Source organism: Solanum dulcamara, chromosome 1 (assembly GCF_947179165.1).
Source record: "Solanum dulcamara chromosome 1, daSolDulc1.2, whole genome shotgun sequence".
Classification (NCBI taxonomy): Eukaryota; Viridiplantae; Streptophyta; class Magnoliopsida; order Solanales; family Solanaceae; genus Solanum; species Solanum dulcamara.
In genome coordinates, this window is record NC_077237.1 from 46546600 (window position 1) to 46567009 (window position 20410).

The following is a 20410-nucleotide window of genomic DNA, read 5'->3' on the forward strand; positions in this document are numbered from 1 at the left end:
CAGTAGATGTTTTAGGGGGATCATAAAATGGTTTTTCTCCTTATTGATAAGCTGATTAGAAACTGCTTCATAGGTTGACAAAATCTTCATAACCAATTGGAGGGAAGTTTTCATACTAGAAGTGAAGATAATAATGTCATCAACAAAGCTAAGGTGATTTATCTGTGGCCCTCTAGTCTCCTTGTGAAAACCTTAATAAAGATTGTTCTGATAAAGGTTGTTTAACATTCTAGCTAGAACTTCTGCTCCCAGAATAAACAAAGATGGAGATAAAGGATCTCCTTATTTGAGCCCTCTAGTGGAATGAAAGAAACTATGCCTTGTCCCATTGATTATAATTGAGTACCAGTTATTGCTTATGATTCTCAACACCATGTCTATGAACATTTCACCAAACCCCATTTTTCTTAAACGATGCAAGTGTATGACCAAGACACTCTATTATATGCCTTGTCATATCCAATTTAATCACAACATTATCACCTTCCTTTAGCTTTTTAATACCATGAGTTATTTCCTGAGCTAACATAATATTCTTAGAAATACTCACGCCTTTTACAAAACCAGACCGATTGTCTGAAATAAGACTTGGAAGGATGGGCGCCAACCTCAGACATAAAAGCTTGGTAATAACTTTATTTGTGAAATTACTAAGATCTATTGGTCTGAAATCAGTAAGCTTAGTAAGGTGATAGACTTTAGGGAGTAGGACCAAATATACATGTGACATGAATCTTGGCATGATGTGACAACAAAAGAAATCCTGACAGCAGCATAAAGGTCTACTTTGATAATGTCCCAACAAGTTTGTAAATATTGACCACTCATACCATCTGGACCAGCTGCTGAATTAGGATTCATTGACAACACCACCTGTCTTACTTCCTCTAAGGTAGGCATTCTTTGAAGTATCTGATTCTGCTCTTGAGTAACTATTTTGGGAATGTATTTTAGAATTCCCTCATTGATAGTGTTTTCATGACCTGTAAAGATTTGTTTAAAGTGATCACAAGCAACTCTAGCTATATTCTCATCCCCTTGAATGAAGTTGTCACCATTGGAGCATGTACTGTTGTGGGAGTTCATATTGATATTTTTGAGGCCAACATCCTTCAATTTTTATATGGATAGGACTATACTGCACCTTCGATTGGGTTGTATGAGCATTGACAATTTCTGGTCACAAACAAGGAGCTTATAGAGATCCTAGCTCCCAGTTAGATATTTTGAGATGGATAACACATATTATTGTTATTGAGGGAGATGACGTGCCATGGGTGATGAACCCAAGATAGCTAATCACTAAGGAATTCCTGACATTTGCAGTCAAATATTTTTGGGCCATTGTTCATGCTCATTTGAGGCCAAAGATAAATGGCAACACTCTCCACCATTCACAAGCATCACTAGTTACATGTATTATGTCCAGGTATGCACTTAATGTGGGTTGGTTGCTTGCGACCGAAATTAGGGACTGAGTACTTAATGAAAAGCAGAGCTCCTCTTTTCTTGCTTGATCTAGAGGTTATTTGAGCATGTTGGAGTCCCAATCAACCATTTTTTGATCACCGAACCACCATCACCAAGTCCACAAATATTGTTTTAATCAAATATATCGATAACCTATTATACAAAGTTAAGAAATATCGGTCTATAGTTCTAGTGACTATTACTCTGGGTTCACCGCCTACTATTATATCTTTGGAAGGGGATTTTATTACTCTACCAATAGATGAGGCTCCTGAGTAGCCCAAGGGAGAGAGCAGGTCACATCAATCGACATCTGCTGCCACAAGTATGTTGGTCATTGTGCCCGATGAGTTCCTCTAAAAGATGGTGACCAATCATCGTCAAAACCTTTTCATGTGCACATAAGCCGACAAGGCTGCCCTGACATAAAAAATTTTACAACGCATCGTATAGGCGTAATTGCAACAGACTTATAAATAATTCACATGCATATGTCTACAGAACTCTAAGAGTATTAAATATATCACATGGCGGGATAGAGCCCCCGCCATACCCCTGAATAAACAAATATATACACTCGAAAGGTAGTACCAAAAACTAAGCTCCGATACAATAGAGCTTTTCCCCAAAACCGCTGAGTGGAGTCCTAGACTGGTGGATCTCCAAAGTGCGCATCTATACCACGGGCATAAAAGGCAGCCCCCCCGAAAAGAGAGGTTCAGTACGACATATGTACTAAGTATGTAAAGTACAAAACATCATAAGGAGATCATAACTGATATAGGGATGCAGGGGGAAAGTATAACATCTAATAAAGTATTGTACCTGCATCTTACAAAATAAATTCATGTATACCATTGTCACATACCACACCTGGCCCGCTCGAGGACTCGATATTACAAATGCATCACTTTATCATCATAGGCATATGTATACTATTAGCGCTGTGGAATGTACAGCCCCGATCCATGCATATAGTAAGTTAGTGCCGAGGAACGTCTGGCCCGATCCCTATACACAAAACATGTTAGTGCCGAGGAACGTCCGGCCTGATCCTTATACATATAACACGTTAGTGATGAGGAACTTCCGACTCGATCCTTATACATATAACACGTTAGTGTCGAGGAATGTTCGGCCTGATCTTTATATAATATTATAATGCATATACCTGCACGTAAAACTTGGTAACATATCAAACATCCCTCAACACATTATCATAAATTATGTCCAAGCGCCTCTAGGTCTAGGAGCTTACACATCCAATCATTATTCAGTGTGCAGAAGGCTCGAGGATCGTAGTTCAACTACTTTAAGACCTTTACCATTCAAAGGTGAGTACAAGCCATGAGTTATGCCCGGAACCACAAAGGGAATTACCTCTAACTCATATCATATATCTCTTCACTTACATTAAACCATTTTAAGAGAGGGAAGGGATAGGCTTCACGCGCACTACTTTTCATCATGTCGACGACTTATAAGGCCATAACTCAACTATCACAAGAGTTCGAACATCAAGAAGTGAATAAGATTTATGAACCATACTCAGATTTCTATGAGTGGAATTATTCCCACATTACATATACAATCCACTTAAGACTAAGACATGCCAAAAGAAAAGAGAGACAGGCTTTACATACCTCTTATCGATTGCTTTTAACACGGCTTGTCTCGTCGTCCTATGGACCTATTTAACACGAAGGTAATACTAATATTAATAACCTTTAACTTTCCAGATTGTAGATTCACAACTAATCACCCATAGAAATCAATTCCTTATTCGCCTTTCTTGACTAGTCTCGACTAGTCTATTAGTTAGTTAGAAGTTAATGGAATTCGGCAGCATCTCCTCTATAACTTGCCCTATCCGAACTTCCCATTACACTTTCAATTAGTAAATCCAACCAAAAACAACAACCAGCATCCAATACACAATTATACCACCTCAACATCACACCAAACAAGTCCCAAACAGCCCGCTCAAAACTATGACTCCAAAATACGGTTTTCAATCTTTATTTCGTAAAATCTTAACCACACAAAATGGGGTGTCATGTGGATGAAACCAGAATAAATTATACCCATATTTAGACATGTTTTCATCCCTTCAACACCAAAAAACAATTCCCAATACGACACTACAATAACAACGACACTAGTTACATTTTAAGCCACTAGAATACGTCAAAATAGTCTCTACACGACCTGCAACGTCTTTCACCCATAACATCCATATATTCATGTTTCCTACTCATATTTATACACCCATAACATGCTTAAACACTTTCCCAAACGTGGTAAGAGAGAATCAAACCTTACCTTGCTGACAATTTCCCTTTGAAATCTCCTTAACGCGCTGAAAACTGATGGGCTGTTCGTCGCCCTATCTTGCTGCCCCAAAAATTTAATTTATGCTATTAAAAACTTTTATGTAACCGTAGGATACCTTAAATAATTAAATAACGGAACAAAATTGGAGGGCTTACCTTCTTTCTCCCTTGGCCGCCACTACTTTCTCTAGTTCCTAGGGTTTTCTTTTCTTTTCTCTTAAGTTTAAGATGCTGAAAAGTTATGTTGATAAGCAATACACATGTATATATATGTGTCTTTAAGAGGGGACATGTGGAATCCCCTAGGTGTGACATGTGGAATCCCCCTAGGGCATTACCTCATCCATGCACCCACTCACATGCTGCCACATGGGATCCACCCCAAGCAGGTGAGTCACCTACTTAGCCTAAGTAGGTGCGTCACCTACTTGTCACCTACTTGCCACCTGCTTGCTTCATTTTTGTGGGTTCGTAATCTCATCTTACTTTAAGAGCCTATGTATTCCTTGCTACTTAAACTCAACGTGTACTCAAGTAGCTTAATTACATAGGACATCCAAGTTGATAGCTTAAGAAAGTAAGTCGAGTCCTACGACTCATTTCTTGGCCTCCAACTCCTTTCTAATTCTTACAACCCTACTTCCAATCTTCCTTATTATAGGGTATCTCATTCTCCTTTCCTTAGAGTCATTTGGTAGCGTTGTATCTAATTTGGGTCACGTAGCAACTTTTAAGAAGTTTAAGAAGGCTTTCCAACTTACAAAAGTATGGGGCATAACATCCTTCCCCCCTTTAGAATATTCATCCTCGAATGTTAACTAGTGTCATAAGATCTTGCGAGGACTTTAGGAATTCTTCATAATAGTTGTCATCCATAGTCCTTTTATTCATCAACTCAACTAATCTAGGAGTTTAGACTTCCTGTGGATAGAGGGAACACGTATGTATATCTCTTCTCTATCTCCCTTTTGGCTTACCAGGTCATCTTTTCTTTATTCTTATTTTGTCACAAGACTTTGAAGGAAGCCACGTCCCTAGTTTGCAACCTTCTAATCTGTCGATCCATGATGGCGATAGGTTGATCCTCATAGGGTAACTCCTAGTTACGTGGATCTCCTCCATAGGAATTATTTTGGAAGGGTCACTTATACCTTTGCGAACCCTTGACATATGAGAGACTGGGTGTACCACTTCCAAATCTGATGGTAGGTCCAACTCATAGGCAGCTCTGCCTATCCTACAAATGATCTGATAGGGACCCACACATCCCGGGCCAAGTTTTCCTTTCTTGTCAATTTTGTTTACACCTATCTACCATAACCCATATGAACTCATTACACCTATCTACCATAACCCATATGAACTCATAATTTCATAGAATGCGAGGTCAGTTTGTACTATAATTCATATTAACTGCTTTCCATTTCCCAGTCGGGATTTCCATCTCCTATAATAGGCTATCAAGCTTCTATCCGTCCATTGCTGGCTTTTAGATCTTGCTGACTCATTCCAGCATGGGTTCTCACTTATCATTTAAGTGTTGACATTAACACATTGTAGTGCCAGTTGATTTCACCTCACACTTATATTTCTCATATCCACTTCCCCCCTTTAGGGCGTACCCATGTCATTGTCTATTTAGTTTCAACCTTTCAAATGCCTATGATTCTTTTCCAACACATTTGGTACACTACATCATATCCCTATCTTCCTTTAGATCATCTATACCTTAGATTATCCATGTACAAAACCTTAACACAATCGTGAGGTGCCTAGAATCCTCGGTATACAGTACCAAATCTAGTCTGAACACTGGTACTTGAGTAGTATCCTTAAGGTAGCAATGCATTCAAGCCACATCTTATTCATCCCAATCAGTAATTAGCCAGTGCTTATAATTTTCTCAAATTCCCCATTCAGGAGCATTTATACTCTGATGACCCGTGTTTCGATCTTTGTCATAACACTAGCCTTATGCCAATGGATACCACTTGTCCCCCTAATAAATTCGCAACATATCAGTTATTTTGTAAATCTACATCCCTTATCCTCAAGGGATCTCACTATTTTCCAAGGTGGATTCACATGTACATAATACTTCTTCATGCCTCATGAGCTTTCATCCTTATCGTGTACCTGATGCCAACTTCTAATTTTACTCAGAATCATACAACTTTATTTTAATAGCGGCCTTGTCCTATCCACTTTTCGTCATACCATACCTTCAGTTCATAGCTATCTATTTTCCTTTTTGTCTGATACTCATACTTAATTAATCATGTCTATTTTGAGTGCCTCCTGTAATAGTCCTTTTATTTCTTAGGAAAATTTGGGCAGAGTTTCCTCTGTATTTTTTACTATCTCAACACCTGCATGCAGAAAATGCCAACAATGCCTCATAGGGCTAACACATATATTCATATCATATCATATTGTATCCACACAGGGCATTCAGTATCAATAGTATGAAAATGGACTTACCTCGTATGTCCATTCGAACTGCACCTGTTACACTTTCCTATTTACTTTTCCTTTCAATTTCAACTTTACATGTCAATCATATTTCCACACCTTACCTGACATATCTCCTTCGTGCCTTTGCTTACCTGCGTACTCTGTAACTTCCAATATTGTCAGTTACTTTCTCCTATCGCTGTTTTCCTTCTGCTGATAGCACAGGTTAGTATGAGGAATTTCATTCCCTATGACTCAGCTCTATCGCACGATCTTAGATAAGAAAGAAAGGTAACATCCTGAATATCTTGTAGCCTCATGTTTATAGATGTGGTGCACAACACACCGATAAACAAAACTCTACTAGACATGGTCTGTAGATATTGCAAGGATGAACTGCTCTGATACCACTTCTTTCACGATCCAACCCTGTAGGTTGTGACTGGGTTTCGACTTAGACCCCCATATATATATCTATCAGCTATAGTTAAGTTGAAATCTGTATAATGTGATACTACACGTAAAAACCCCAATGGGTCAAAACCTTTTCATGTATATATAGCCTCTTTCCTTCGTATCATATCATGGAAGGGCACGCAAGCCAAAAAGGCTACCCTGACATAAAAATATTTACAATGCATCGCATAGGCATAATTGCAACAAACTTATAAATAATCCACATGCACATGTCTATAGACCTCTAAGAGTATTAACTGTATCACATGGCAGGATATGGCCTCCGCCATACCTCTGAATAAACAAATATATACACTGGAAGAGTAGTACCAAAAACTAAGCTTCGATACAATGGAGCTTTTCCCCAAAACCGTTGAGTAGAGTCCTAGGCTGGCAGATCCCCAAAGTATAACATCTAACAAAGTACTGTACCTGCATCTTACAAAATAAAGTCATGTATACCATTGTCACATACCACACCCGGCCCGCTTGAGGACTCGATGTTATAAATGCATCACTTTATCATCATAGGCATATGTATACTATTAGCGCTGTGGAATGTACAGCCCGATCTATGCATATAGTAAGTTAGTTTCGAGGAACATCTGGCCCAATCCCTATACATATAACACGTTATTGCCGAGGAACGTCCGACTTGATCCCTATATTATAACACGTTAGTGCCGAGGAACGTCCAGCCCAATCCCTATACATATAACATGTTAGTATCGAGGAATGTTCGGCCCGATCCCTATATAATATAATAATACATATACGTGCACATAAAACTTGGTAACATATCAAACATCCCTCAACACATTATCCTAAAGTTTGTCCAAGAGCCTCTAGGTCTAGAAGCTTACACATCCAATCATTATTCAGTGTGTAGAAGGCTCAAGGGTCGTAGTTCAACTACTTTAAGACCCTTACCATTCAAAGGTAACTACAAGTCATGAGTTATGCCCAAAACCTACAAAGGGAATTACCTATAACTCATATCATATATCGCTTTACTTACATTAAACCATTTCAAGAGAGGGAAAGGATAGGCTTCACGTGTACTACTTTTTGTCATATCGATGACTTACAAGGCCATAACTTAACTATCGCAGGAATTTGAACATCGAGAAGTGAATAAGATTTATGAACCATACTCGGGGTTCGATGAGTGGAATTATTCCCATATTACATATACAATCCACTTAAGACTAAGACATGCCAAAAGAAAAGAGAGACAGGCTTTACATACATCTTATTGATTGCTTTTAACCCGGCTTGTCTCGTCGTCCTCTGGACCTATTTAACATGAAAGTAATACTAATATTAATAACCTTTCACTTTCCAACTTCTAAATCCACAACTAAGCACCCATAGAAATCAATTCCTTATTCGCCTTTCTTGACTAGTCTCGACTAGTCTATTAGTTAGTTAGAAGTTAATGGAATTCGGCAGCATCTCCTCTATAACTTGCCCTATCCGAACTTCCCATTACACTTTCAATTAGTAAATCCAACCAAAAACAACAACCAGCATCCAATACACAATTATACCACCTCAACATCACACCAAACAAGTCCCAAACAGCCCGCTCAAAACTATGACTCCAAAATACGGTTTTCAATCTTTATTTCGTAAAATCTTAACCACACAAAATGGGGTGTCATGTGGATGAAACCAGAATAAATTATACCCATATTTAGACATGTTTTCATCCCTTCAACACCAAAAAACAATTCCCAATACGACACTACAATAACAACGACACTAGTTACATTTTAAGCCACTAGAATACGTCAAAATAGTCTCTACACGACCTGCAACATCTTTCACCCATAACGTCCATATATTCATGTTTCCTACTCATATTTATACACCCATAACATGCTTAAACACTTTCCCAAACGTGGTAAGAGAGAATCAAACCTTACCTTGCTGACAATTTCCCTTTGAAATCTCCTTAACGCGCTGAAAACTGATGGGCTGTTCGTCGCCCTATCTTGCTGCCCCAAAAATTTAATTTATGCTATTAAAAACTTTTATGTAACCATAGGATACCTTAAATAATTAAATAACGGAACAAAATTGGAGGGCTTACCTTCTTTCTCCCTTGGCCGCCACTACTTTCTCTAGTTCCTAGGGTTTTCTTTTCTTTTCTCTTAAGTTTAAGATGCTGAAAAGTTATGTTGATAAGCAATACACATGTATATATATGTGTCTTTAAGAGGGGACATGTGGAATCCCCTAGGTGTGACATGTGGAATCCCCCTAGGGCATTACCTCATCCATGCACCCACTCACATGTTGCCACATGGGATCCACCCCAAGCAGGTGAGTCACCTACTTAGCCTAAGCAGGTGAGTCACCTACTTAGCCTAAGTAGGTGCGTCACCTACTTGTCACCTACTTGCCACCTGCTTGCTTCATTTTTGTGGGTTCATAATCTCGTCTTACATTAAGAGCCTATGTATTCCTTGCTACTTAAAATCGACGTGTACTCAAGTAGCTTAATTACGTAGGACATCCAAGTTGATAGCTTAAGAAAGTAAGTCGAGTCCTATGACTCATTTCTTGGCCTCCAACTCCTTTCAGATTCTTACAACCCTACTTTCCATCTTCCTTATTATGGGGTATCTCATTCTCCTTTCCTTAGAGTCATTTGGTAGCGTTGTAGCTAATCTGGGTCACGTAGTAACTTTTAAGAAGTTTAAGAAGGCTTTCCGAAGTACAAAAGTATGGGGCATAATAGAAGGAAACAAAAAAGAGACCTATATGAGACCCTTCATGGGCGATGAAGATCTATACAATGCATGAAGGTGCCCGTGGAGGGGAGAAGCCAAAGTCTAGTTTGAATCCATGGCAAAGTTCATGGGCACCTATACGAGCCGTGAAAGTTTAACGTGAACCAATGCTAACTTAATTTTTCCTATTCTTTTAGACTTATTTTATATCTATAAATAGTCCACGTTAGCGTTTATTTTTTATACGTGATCTGAATGGCGACTGTGAGCATTGTGAACAATATTTCAAGACTTGAACGTAATTAAGATTTTTGATCTCTTCTTGATTCATTGTTTGTGCATTACATTTGAGATTGGCTGGTTGATTATCATAATTATTCATTGCATGAATTCTACACAAATTCATGATATTATTCTTGCAAAAATGAGAAGCTAAACTTCATAACCAGGGTTGTGGAAACCATGACAAATGCGAATGTGGGGAACATGTCTGTAAATGCGAAGGGAATACTTTCTCCTTCTCCTCGAACGCAAGGACCAGGTTCGCGAATGCGGAAGGAAAGCTTCCACTTCTCCTTGAACACGGGGACCTAGTCCACAAACGTGGAGACTAACCTAGCTGCACCAGTTAAACTTTGAGATTTGGAAAAGCTCTAACGGGGTTCTCAGAATTCATTCAAAAACTTGTGGGCACAAATCAACTATGCTACCCCACCAAATTTGGAATGTTGGACTCAATGGTGATGTCAAAATTTTCTACTGATGTCATTTCAAAGAAAAGTCGGGATGTCTAAGTATATTTTAAAGCCAAATTCCACAAGAGGGTTTGGAATGAGACAGAAAGCCTCAAAACCCACAGGAAAGGTTGTCCTAGACCAAATTTGATGTTTTAGAGATAATCACACTGACGAAATTCTCATTTGTGCATGTTTACCAAGAATATTAACTAGGGTCAAACTCATGCTAAAGGTTAAAAGCTAAAATGCCCAATAGCATAAACTCGTATCGAAAGCCTAAGAAAGCAAGGCGATCATACCACTAGCCTAAAATGACACTTCCGGAGCTAATGGATCCATCAGAATGCCTTTCTAAGGCCATTTTCTTAGAGTTTTTATTGAAGTCAACCATTCTAACTTTAAGAGCTCATAAAAAGGAGCATAAAACCCAAACAAATGAATAGGCGACCGAACTGTTAGTCCTGGAAAGTCATAAATAACTTGGGGTTGCTACAGGAAAACTTTAAATATTGAAAAGATCGGAAAATAGAGAACATGACCTAAAGGGTCATTACAACATCCATTACTAAAAAGAAATTTTATCCACAAAAGTGGAAGGACAGTTACAGATGAAGGTACAAAAAGATGGGGTTATTGGGCCGTATACTCCGCCAGACCCACAGAATACTCATGGAGTGAACAATGCCAACATAGATCATGGGCTAAGAGGTAAATTCTCAAGTCCACCCACAACATTTGCAAGGTATAATAGGAGAACATACTTTCCAAATCCTAACTAGCCATAGTCAGCACCAACACCATAAAAAAAAAGATTCATGGAGACCAAATGAGAAAATCATAACAAACGCCAAGTTTTCCATGAAGAGATGAAACAGATAGACTGAACGAGCGAACCACCACTACGCAACCTTAGGAGCTGAGAGTATACTGAAGGCAAGAGAGGGAAACAATAAATCCCATCAACCATGAAACCATAGAAGGCTATCTACCATTCTCAAATCTCTAATAACCATAAACTCCAAACCACTCATCCAAAAGGATGACATGAAACTAAAGCAACCTTCTAAGCTGACTTGGTTTATTTGCACCACAACTTTTAGAATAGAATAAGCTAGTCTAGCCACATATTTAACAATAATACACATCACAACAAAAACACAAAGTAAGGGAGACAAAAGGGAAAGCTAACCATCCCGGCCACAAACTCCTAACATAGCCACCAAGCCAAATGTACGGGGAGTTACTCAACCACCACTTCTTAACATAGAAACCCAACCTAGTTAATCAACTATTAAAATAAATCAACCATGAAGCTAAACACATATACATAAGTCCAAATAAATCTACCATGACATTTATGAGATAGAAAAACAAGTCAAATAGACATGTGTAAGGAATTGGAAAAAGTAGGAAAATTGAGTCCAAATGAAGTTTTTTCAAAACCTTTCAGCTTTTTGGCACAGGTGAACTTCACGGAGCCCTTCATGGGCTGTGAAGTGGACCATAGGACATAAAGAGATCACGTGGTCCAAAATTTCAAGTGGGCACTTAGGGGTGGAGGAAAACAAGATAGTTCATGGACCGTGGGATGCACCACGAGTCGTGGTAATGTCCTGTGGTCTTACCCTCTCAAGAGTACTGAGAAGTCCACATCATGTGTGATGACCACGACCCGTAGAGATCCCCTACGGACCATGGTGTTATCCACGGGGGAACCTATACTAACCCAACTAACCAAGAGTTCAAGTCCATCTCCATGATACCACCAAGGGCAGTGGTGTGATTCACGGACCGTAGTGGGTCCTCCGTCCAAGTGAAGTAGTAGTTAAGTTCAAGGGTGTTTTGGTCTTTTACCTAAGATGTCATTAATAAATGTAGATGGTTTTGGGGGTTTGTACTAACCTATTAACTACCCTAATCCCTTATAACCCTTTTACTCTCATCCAAATACTTAAAATACAAAATTCTCTCTCTAAAGTGTTCTCTCAAGAGTTTTCTTCTTCCTCAAGCAATTCAAAGGGAAATTCAAGTCAAGTCTCTAATAAAGAGTAGAGTTAGGGCTTCCTAGATCAAGGGTATGTGGGAATTCATCCATTGTCCCTTTCACCCTTGGAGTCCCAAGGTTCTTCTCAAATTCTCTTTATGATTTTGTATGAATTCTTCTAGTAAAGCCTTAATTTTAAGATTTTGCATTGGATCTTCTTACTCATGATATATATTATGATTATTGGTCAAATTATGCATAATTCACATCACATTGCATGATTTTAAGATAAATTTCAATGACCCATACTACATGTTAGTTTCAAGTATGTTTTAATGAATCGTGAATCTCAAAGAATTTCAATGAATATTTTAAGAATTCTTATCAAAGCTTATGAATGACTCATGAAATATTTGTAATGATCTTTAAAAAATGATTCAAGCAAGATTTTATGGTGTGATAAGTTAGTTCCTACAAAATCATGTTAATGAGGTGATAAGGTAGTTCTCACCAACTCGTGGATTCTTATGAATCAATCATGTTAATGAGATATTTCTGTGATTTTTTTATGATGAGGATTGATATATATTATTGTCTTTCCTAATGATATTAATGACTATATTTTTATGAAGTTCCGTTTGGATAATGACTAAGCAACACGATGACTTTAAGGTGCTGTTCAGTCCGCTAGACATTGTAGATACCCAAGGAAATCGTAGTAGCAACCTTTAGTCCATAACTACTTTGCTCGAGTAGGTTTATGATACCAATATGGCATAGCTAGTGGATTTATATATAGCATAGAGTTAGAAAAAGTACCATCACAAAGTCTACCCTGACAAGGTAGCATTCCCCTTCTCCATGTGGGGCACCTCAGATTCCATGTTATAGCTTGCATGGTCTTCTATGTCGGTTAAAGGTCCTATCCCACATCAAGGTTTATGAAAAGGTATGAAGTTATCATGATGATGTTTTGATGCATTGACCACATGATGATATGTTTTGAAGGTTTTCATGGTTTTACTCATGTTTTAAGTATTGTTCATGCATCTCATGGTTCATATTGATTTTTTCCTATATTCATTGTTCATGCATGTTTCTCACATACTTAGTGGATTCCATGTACTAACGCATTCTTTTAGATACATTATATCATAATATAGGGTGGGATGATCTTAGAGGACCTCCCATTCATGGCTAGAGTCGAGCTTTACTTTTCCCTTATTGGTGAGTCCTCATGCTTCGAGGATAAGACTTTTATCTTTTCATCATTTTTATAACTTTTTTATGTTGTCATGGATGAGCTAGGAGCTTGTATTATGCCCCCATCTAATTAGTAAAGGCATGTTAGATGATTCTATGCTGTCTTTCATTCAATTTAAAATTTATTCTCCTTTATCGAGACTTTAATGATGAGACATTACTTTTGCATATTTGTTGTTGCTTATTTTTGTTATTTACCTTATGTATGCTCATGAATGATATTCTAAGAGGCTTGGTTGAGATCCTTGAGTATTTTGATCATCGTGTTGCACCTAGGGTCTAGCTTGGTTGTGATAGTATGAAACCACAAAACCATATAATATAATCAACGAAGGACAAAACAAGGAAATCATACAAATATAATCGATACCTGAAGCCCCATTCTCTAGCTGGCCTATAGAAGTATTGGAGGGATCATGTCCAACCTTGAACTAAACACCTAAAACATCACCAGCAATATTTTGAGCACCATCTTCGACTGGATGTGATACAAACGCAAGACACTGACTACCTGAACAAACTACCTGGTGGTCCCATGCTGGGGATACTAGCTAGATCGATGGCCAAGCTCTCCACAAATGCGATAAGGTCCAACAACTCTGGCATGGATAGTAGAAGAAGTACACAATGTCTGGAAGATCAACTCCCACCTGGGGCACTCCCTTGACCAATGGTTGAACTCTTCACAATCATAGCAACCTCCAAGGGCTGAAGCCCGACATAAAGAATGCGATGAACTTTCCTGGCTCCCTCTGACAAACTGTGGATCACCTAACACCTTAGGGATCACCCCTGACTACATGTACTGGTCCCATGACCTGGACGTCTAAAATGCAAACCCTAAGAACCCAAACCTGAACTCTATCCACTTTGGGCACCATAACCTACCTCATGACCACCTAGAACCTGGGATGCTACCACCATAGGCCTGTCAGGTCAAGAAGGAAGATGACTCTCACTGAAATGATACCCATCTTGAGGTGGAAGGCTATCACTATTATACTAATAATGAGGCCTATCACTGCTATCTCTGTATGTCTCAAGCCATGCCACTCAACCAAACTCTGTCTCGAGAAGTATCTGCTCCACCAAAAACCACACTTGCCAGTGGAGTATCCTCAAAGGAGCTCGGGCCTCCTAACACTGAACCTCGAGGAGATAAGGTAGCCCATGACTCTGTCGGATTCTGAGATGCCCCCAGATTCTCTATCTATTAAAGTACATCATTGACCATAGGGTCTAGGATTAATAGAGGCCCTTTAGGTTGACTAAGTGCTGAGTCTCCAGTAAAATATGCTGATACTGTGACCACGTCCACCCGAAAACCTCGTGCTATCCATCTAAGAGAGAATGGATTCCAAATGGTCAGTTTTAAAGGTTAATTAAATAAAAATACATGAAAAGGAGTCAAGAAAATAATTTTCTATGGATATGGACGTCTACGCACTGATCCACATGACTCTACTAGGAATTTTCTCTTATACCAATAATGCCAATTAACCTAAAGCTGTAATAACAATTTATCACAACTCAATTTCTCAGGTCATAATGGAACCTACCACAACCCACTAGTAGGTTAGCCTAATCCATAGCTCAAAACCATAGGCAACATACTATCAATCGGAATATAACCAAAAGGAAGAAAAAGATCAACAATAATAAGAAGAAAGAGAGAGCAGGTAGAAATATATACAAGAACCATCTCCCTAGACCTAGCATCAGTTAGTATTCGAGCATCTAATCCAAATAACAGTAAAAAATTTTACAAATACAAATATAAGAGTAAGTACAAACTATTTAGAAACCAAAGTAAATACTAGTCCTAGTGAAAATTAGATGGAAATTGGCAACTCTAAATGCCAGGAGCTCAACAAATCTCCGAATTAAATGCTGATCCATAAAAGTCCAAATCAACAGTGGTGACCTATACTATGATCTGTAGGGTGCATAAGTGTATTATGAGTACCAAAAAATGGTACTCAGTAGGTATAGGCTGACTGAGCTCTAATGAAAAAGCAAGTATAAGCAATATGTAAATAAGGTAAGTACAACACAAGTAACCACACCTGAGATACAACTGATAGACAAGAAATATGAGTGAAGTAACAAAATACATGGAGTAAAGTGAAAGAGCAAAGGGGTACCAAACAACACCAATTATACTGGTGATAGGCGATGCATGTGAATGAATATTTGCAGTAAAACTATAGTATCAGGTGTAGCCATTAGTAACTAATGCCATTAATAACTGTGATCAGGGCCTTTAACCTAAAGCATATACACCCATTTTGGCCTGTGCCATGCCAGGTATGACCCATGTAGCTTTCTCATTTGGTATAGTGAGGGGATGATAGGGGATGCAGGAAGTCTTTATACACTGCATGGGCCCAAACTATATTTTACAACAAGCTATCTTCATCATAGTACCAGCGGAGTGAGTAGCCAAATCAAGTAAGAAAGAGCGATGATGTGTTGTCTAGTCAAGTAAAAATTTAGTACATCCTAGATGCCCCAAATATCTCAAGTAGAAAGGAGCAAGTCCTCAATGCCTCAAATATTTTAAAAATAAGCTTATCAAATGGTTCAGGTTGTACAACTCTCATGAAAATCATATTTTAATAGTAAAAAGAGTAAAATAGTCTTTGTCAAAAATTATGCTGAAAGTCCAATGCATGTTCTGGGATCATACCACAAAACACTTGAACATGCTCAAAAAATGTAGTACATGCCATCACCAGCATCCAAACAAGGCACACGAAGACAGTAATATCATACTAATCCTACCACGTTACTAAGGCGGAGGGACTATTCTAGGATCCAACTTCTCCATGACCTCGACCTTGGGCCCAACAATATAATAATAGCTCAATAGAGTACTGAAGGCCTACGGTTAAACATAAAGTGAAGAAAATAAGATGCAGCTCAAAATCAACAAAGGAGAAAACTCAAAGGATGACGCCTTACCCCAACATGTCACTCCAACTCTGAACCGAGCATAGCTAATCCAAAACTATGTCTACGATGAGTCACTAAGGTCTCAGGCACTAGAACAAGGTATACCATCCAAAATAAGCCTTACCGGAAAGAATGCCTAGCTATAAGGAAAATAAAGCACATGCTAAAGCATCTAAGGCTCAAACATAGTTGATGCTAAAAAGGATAATAATGCTAAGTCAATACCAAAAACATAGCCCAAAGCCTAAACTAAGGATATCACGAGACTGCTCTAGTCTAAGGCTCAACCTAGAAACAAGAAAATAGAATTGAATGGAGAAAACCTAATAATCGTCTATTACCAACCTATATCACATGTAATTCATACTTAAACATTAACTAATAAATCCCAATCAAGGAAAAAGACCGTAGCCTACCTCGAAATTGATCACGCACGCTTCAAATCCACTGCACAAGAGCTATCCATTTCCTAAACACCTCCAAATTTTGCCATGCTAACAAAATATCAATTACCATGTCAATATGGATTTTTTATCCCAAAATTGCATTTAATTGAAGATGAACCCAAAATTGGATCTAAAATAAAATTTTGGGACCCACATCGGGAATCTCAAAGTAGACTCCATAAAAAGGTTCATTTGAGCTTACTAAATTTGTGTCCCAAAATAAGACACAATTCAAGTTCAAAAATAGCCCCAACGTCAACATGCAAGAAACCCACTATTATAACATTAAAACCAAGCTTGGGCTGCCCCTTCAGGGTTGAAATTACCTCAAATGAGCAGTCTTCGATGATCTTTGAACACTTCAATGCATAGACACAACAAACACAAATGCACAACCCTTAAAATCAATCAATTTGGAGCTTCCTAGCTCCCAAAATTGCAAAATGACCAAAGGAGGTAGGGCTGAAATGGCTACTGGTCTTAATTAAAAGACTAGTCAGGAGACCTACATGAATGTGGGGCCAGATCCACGAACACGAAGGGAAAATATCACACTTCTCTACAAATGCAGGGACCAGGTCTGTAAACACGGAGACCAACCCAAGCTACACCAGTTGAACTTTGAGATATGAAAAAGCTCCAGCGAAATGCTCAAGATTTGTTCATAACACCATGTAGACTAAAAAACTATGCAACCCCATGACATTTTTGACTTAAAAGAAAATTTGAAATTTCAAACTGAGGTCGTCTCACTAAAAAGTCGATCCCACGTCCAAGCGTCGTTTTAAGCCAAATTTTATAAAAGGACTTGGAATGAGATCGAAAGCCTCAGGACCTACACGAAAGGTCATTCTAGACCAAACTTGACAATCCAGAGCAAACCACGCTGAATTTTTTTTAATTTAAGCATGTTTACCATGAATGTTGACCAGAGTCAAACTTAGGCTAAAGCTTAAAAGGTAAAACGCCTAATGGCATAAACTCATACGAAAAGCCTTAGAAAGTAAGCCGTCTTTGCCACTAGCCTAAAATGACCCTTCCAAAGTTGATGAAACTGTTAAAATTCCATTCTGAGGCCGATTCTACTAGAATTTTGACCGAAGTTAACCGTTTAAAACTTCAAGAGCTCCAAAACACAAAAACAAGCATAAACCCAAATGAACGATCAGATGACCAAGCTGTTAATCCTAGCAAGTCATAAATGATTTTCACTAGATAAAAGCTCTATACAGTGAAAATATTAAAAAATGGAGAAAATGACCTGACAGGTTCCATGGTGGTATTCATTGAAGAAAACGTAATTGAATGACATGGAGAATTTTTTTTCAAAATATGATATAGTAGTGTGATGGCATTAATGTGGCATGAGTGTAATACTCATGCCATTGTGAGAGTGGTGTTATACATTTCAAAAGGTAAGTAAATTCACTTTTGAGTAGTAAAAGTGTGTAATGAGTCGCCATGATCGTTCAAGCTTGTAACTGAATATTTGGGATAAGTTTAGGGGTGAATTTTATGCCTTTTATCTACTTCATTTGATATACTTGATATAATTAATGTATATCAGTTAATATTTTTCCTAATATTTAAATTTATATCATCTTAGCATATGATTCTTACATTAATTTTTATTTCAGGGAAAGCAAGCTGCAAATCTTTCTTACAATATGCTGCTATATATATTTTCATTCACTTTAAGAGGATTTTTGTAGAAATATTTATGGAAGGTAAAATATGATGAACGAAACAATTTAATTTTCTACATTAAGTTGTTTAAGCTCAAATTCAAGGTATGTAAAGGTTATTCTTTCGTTTTTTTGGCATGACTACTTGTTTTGTAATTTTTAAATCTAGCATTTTATTGAAGAGTCATTTGTAAATATCTAACTTGACGTTGGTACTACTTTTTGTCAAAAAGTCATATTCGGGTTATGTAAGCTCCGTGTTATAACACCTCCTAAAAATGTTGTATATGGTTTTCCAATTCTCGAGAAAAATAAAATAGTCTCTGTATTTTGGGCATAACTTTTCCTAGGTTGGTCCAAATTAGGTAATTTAAATGTTTGAATAATTCCAACATCATGACCTATAAATTTTGTGAAGACCATATCTTAATATTCGGAGGCTAAGTAGGTCAAATAAATTAATATTTGCAAGACATGGTGCTATGACGAAATTGAGTGTTTGTAGAAGAAAAAACATATCTCATTGTATGATTATCCAAAATGGTTGATTCTTAAACGATATGAAAGTAGACTTCTAGAGAAATAATTCATATGAGACACCAAATCCTAATGAGGAAGTTATCTTGTTCAAATGAAGCTCCAAAAAGGGTATTCTGTTAAAAGAAGGTTCATCTCACCAACCATGGAAAGATCTAGATCCATTTGACATCACCCATGACATCACAATCCTCAAATAAATTTTTAGATTTTTCTTTATAATTATTTTAATTATTGTTAGGTCCCTCCTTCACACCTATAAATACCACCTTATTTCATTATTTTATTCATCAAGATTTCTCAAGTTACTCTTCTCTCTATACACTTCTTTATTTATTCTCAAAATATAGTTTTAGTATTATTAGTGTAGAAATACTATTTTGGTGATTCATATAATTCTGATAGTATGCAAAATGCTCCGGCGAGGAGAAAATGCTAGTACTCAAGAGTGTTCATTAAGTAACTTCGATTCTGAGTAACGCTTCAGATTCCAGGTATGTAAGGTTTCAATGAGATTATGCCTTCCACTCTCATGCCTAAAGTATTTTGATTATATGATAATTTATGTTTATTTTCTTTAAGCTTTACTCTAAGGTATGTGGGTATTGATTTATGGATCCTTTCATCCATAAAGCCCAAATAAATTATCAAAGTCTTCTATTTAATTCAAGTATGAAACTTTATGAGTTTTCATACCATGATTCCAAATTCATAGATTATTAAGTATTTGAAGTTTAATTACTTATCTTATGTTAGCGTATGTAAGGCTTCAATGAGAGAATTCCTTCCACTTTCATGCGTAAAGTATTTTGATTATATAATAAATTATATTTATTTTCTTTAATCTTTAATCTTTACTCTAAGGTATGTAGGTGTTTATCCATGGGTTCTTCCACCCATGTAGTCTAAAAACTCTTTCAATTAAATCTCTTGATTTCAAGTAATATTTTCTTATGGGTAATTCTGTTTTCTACTTAATAGCATGAATCATGGTTAAACTAATCATTATTGGTCTATTTTGATGCAAAATGATTTCATATGTATGAATTAATGCTTTGCAAGTATTTTCTCTATTTAGCTTTTTAAATGTTTTTGAAATTCATAGTGGGTTATTTAAAGCATGATTTTTAATTGATGGATTTCAAAGTATTTATGCATAATTTCATTTACATTTATGTTTGAAAGTTGAAGTGATTTAAACCCACCTAGTTTTACTATATTTTCAATGAAGTATGACTTGAAAGCTTTGACTCCAAATGAATATTTATGAAAGCAATGTCTATGATCAAAAGGGAGTCTTATGAAATGAAAGAATGATGAAATGATATAAAAGATGGATTCTGTATGCAATA

General features: G+C 37.3%; 1 protein-coding gene across 2 annotated transcripts in view; it reads left to right on the forward strand.

Annotated features, from left to right (window-relative positions):
- LOC129880594 (uncharacterized) overlaps positions 1-18558 on the forward strand; it is a 54495-nt gene extending 35937 nt beyond the window's left edge. The window contains exon 4 of one of the 2 annotated variants that reach the window (XM_055955111.1): positions 18474-18558. The gene's annotated coding sequence lies outside the window, so the exon portion shown is untranslated. Of the gene's footprint in view, positions 1-13314; positions 13334-18473 lie in introns of those variants that run through there. The other variant, XM_055955195.1, reaches the window with a different exon arrangement.
- Positions 18559-20410: the final 1852 nt, after the last annotated feature.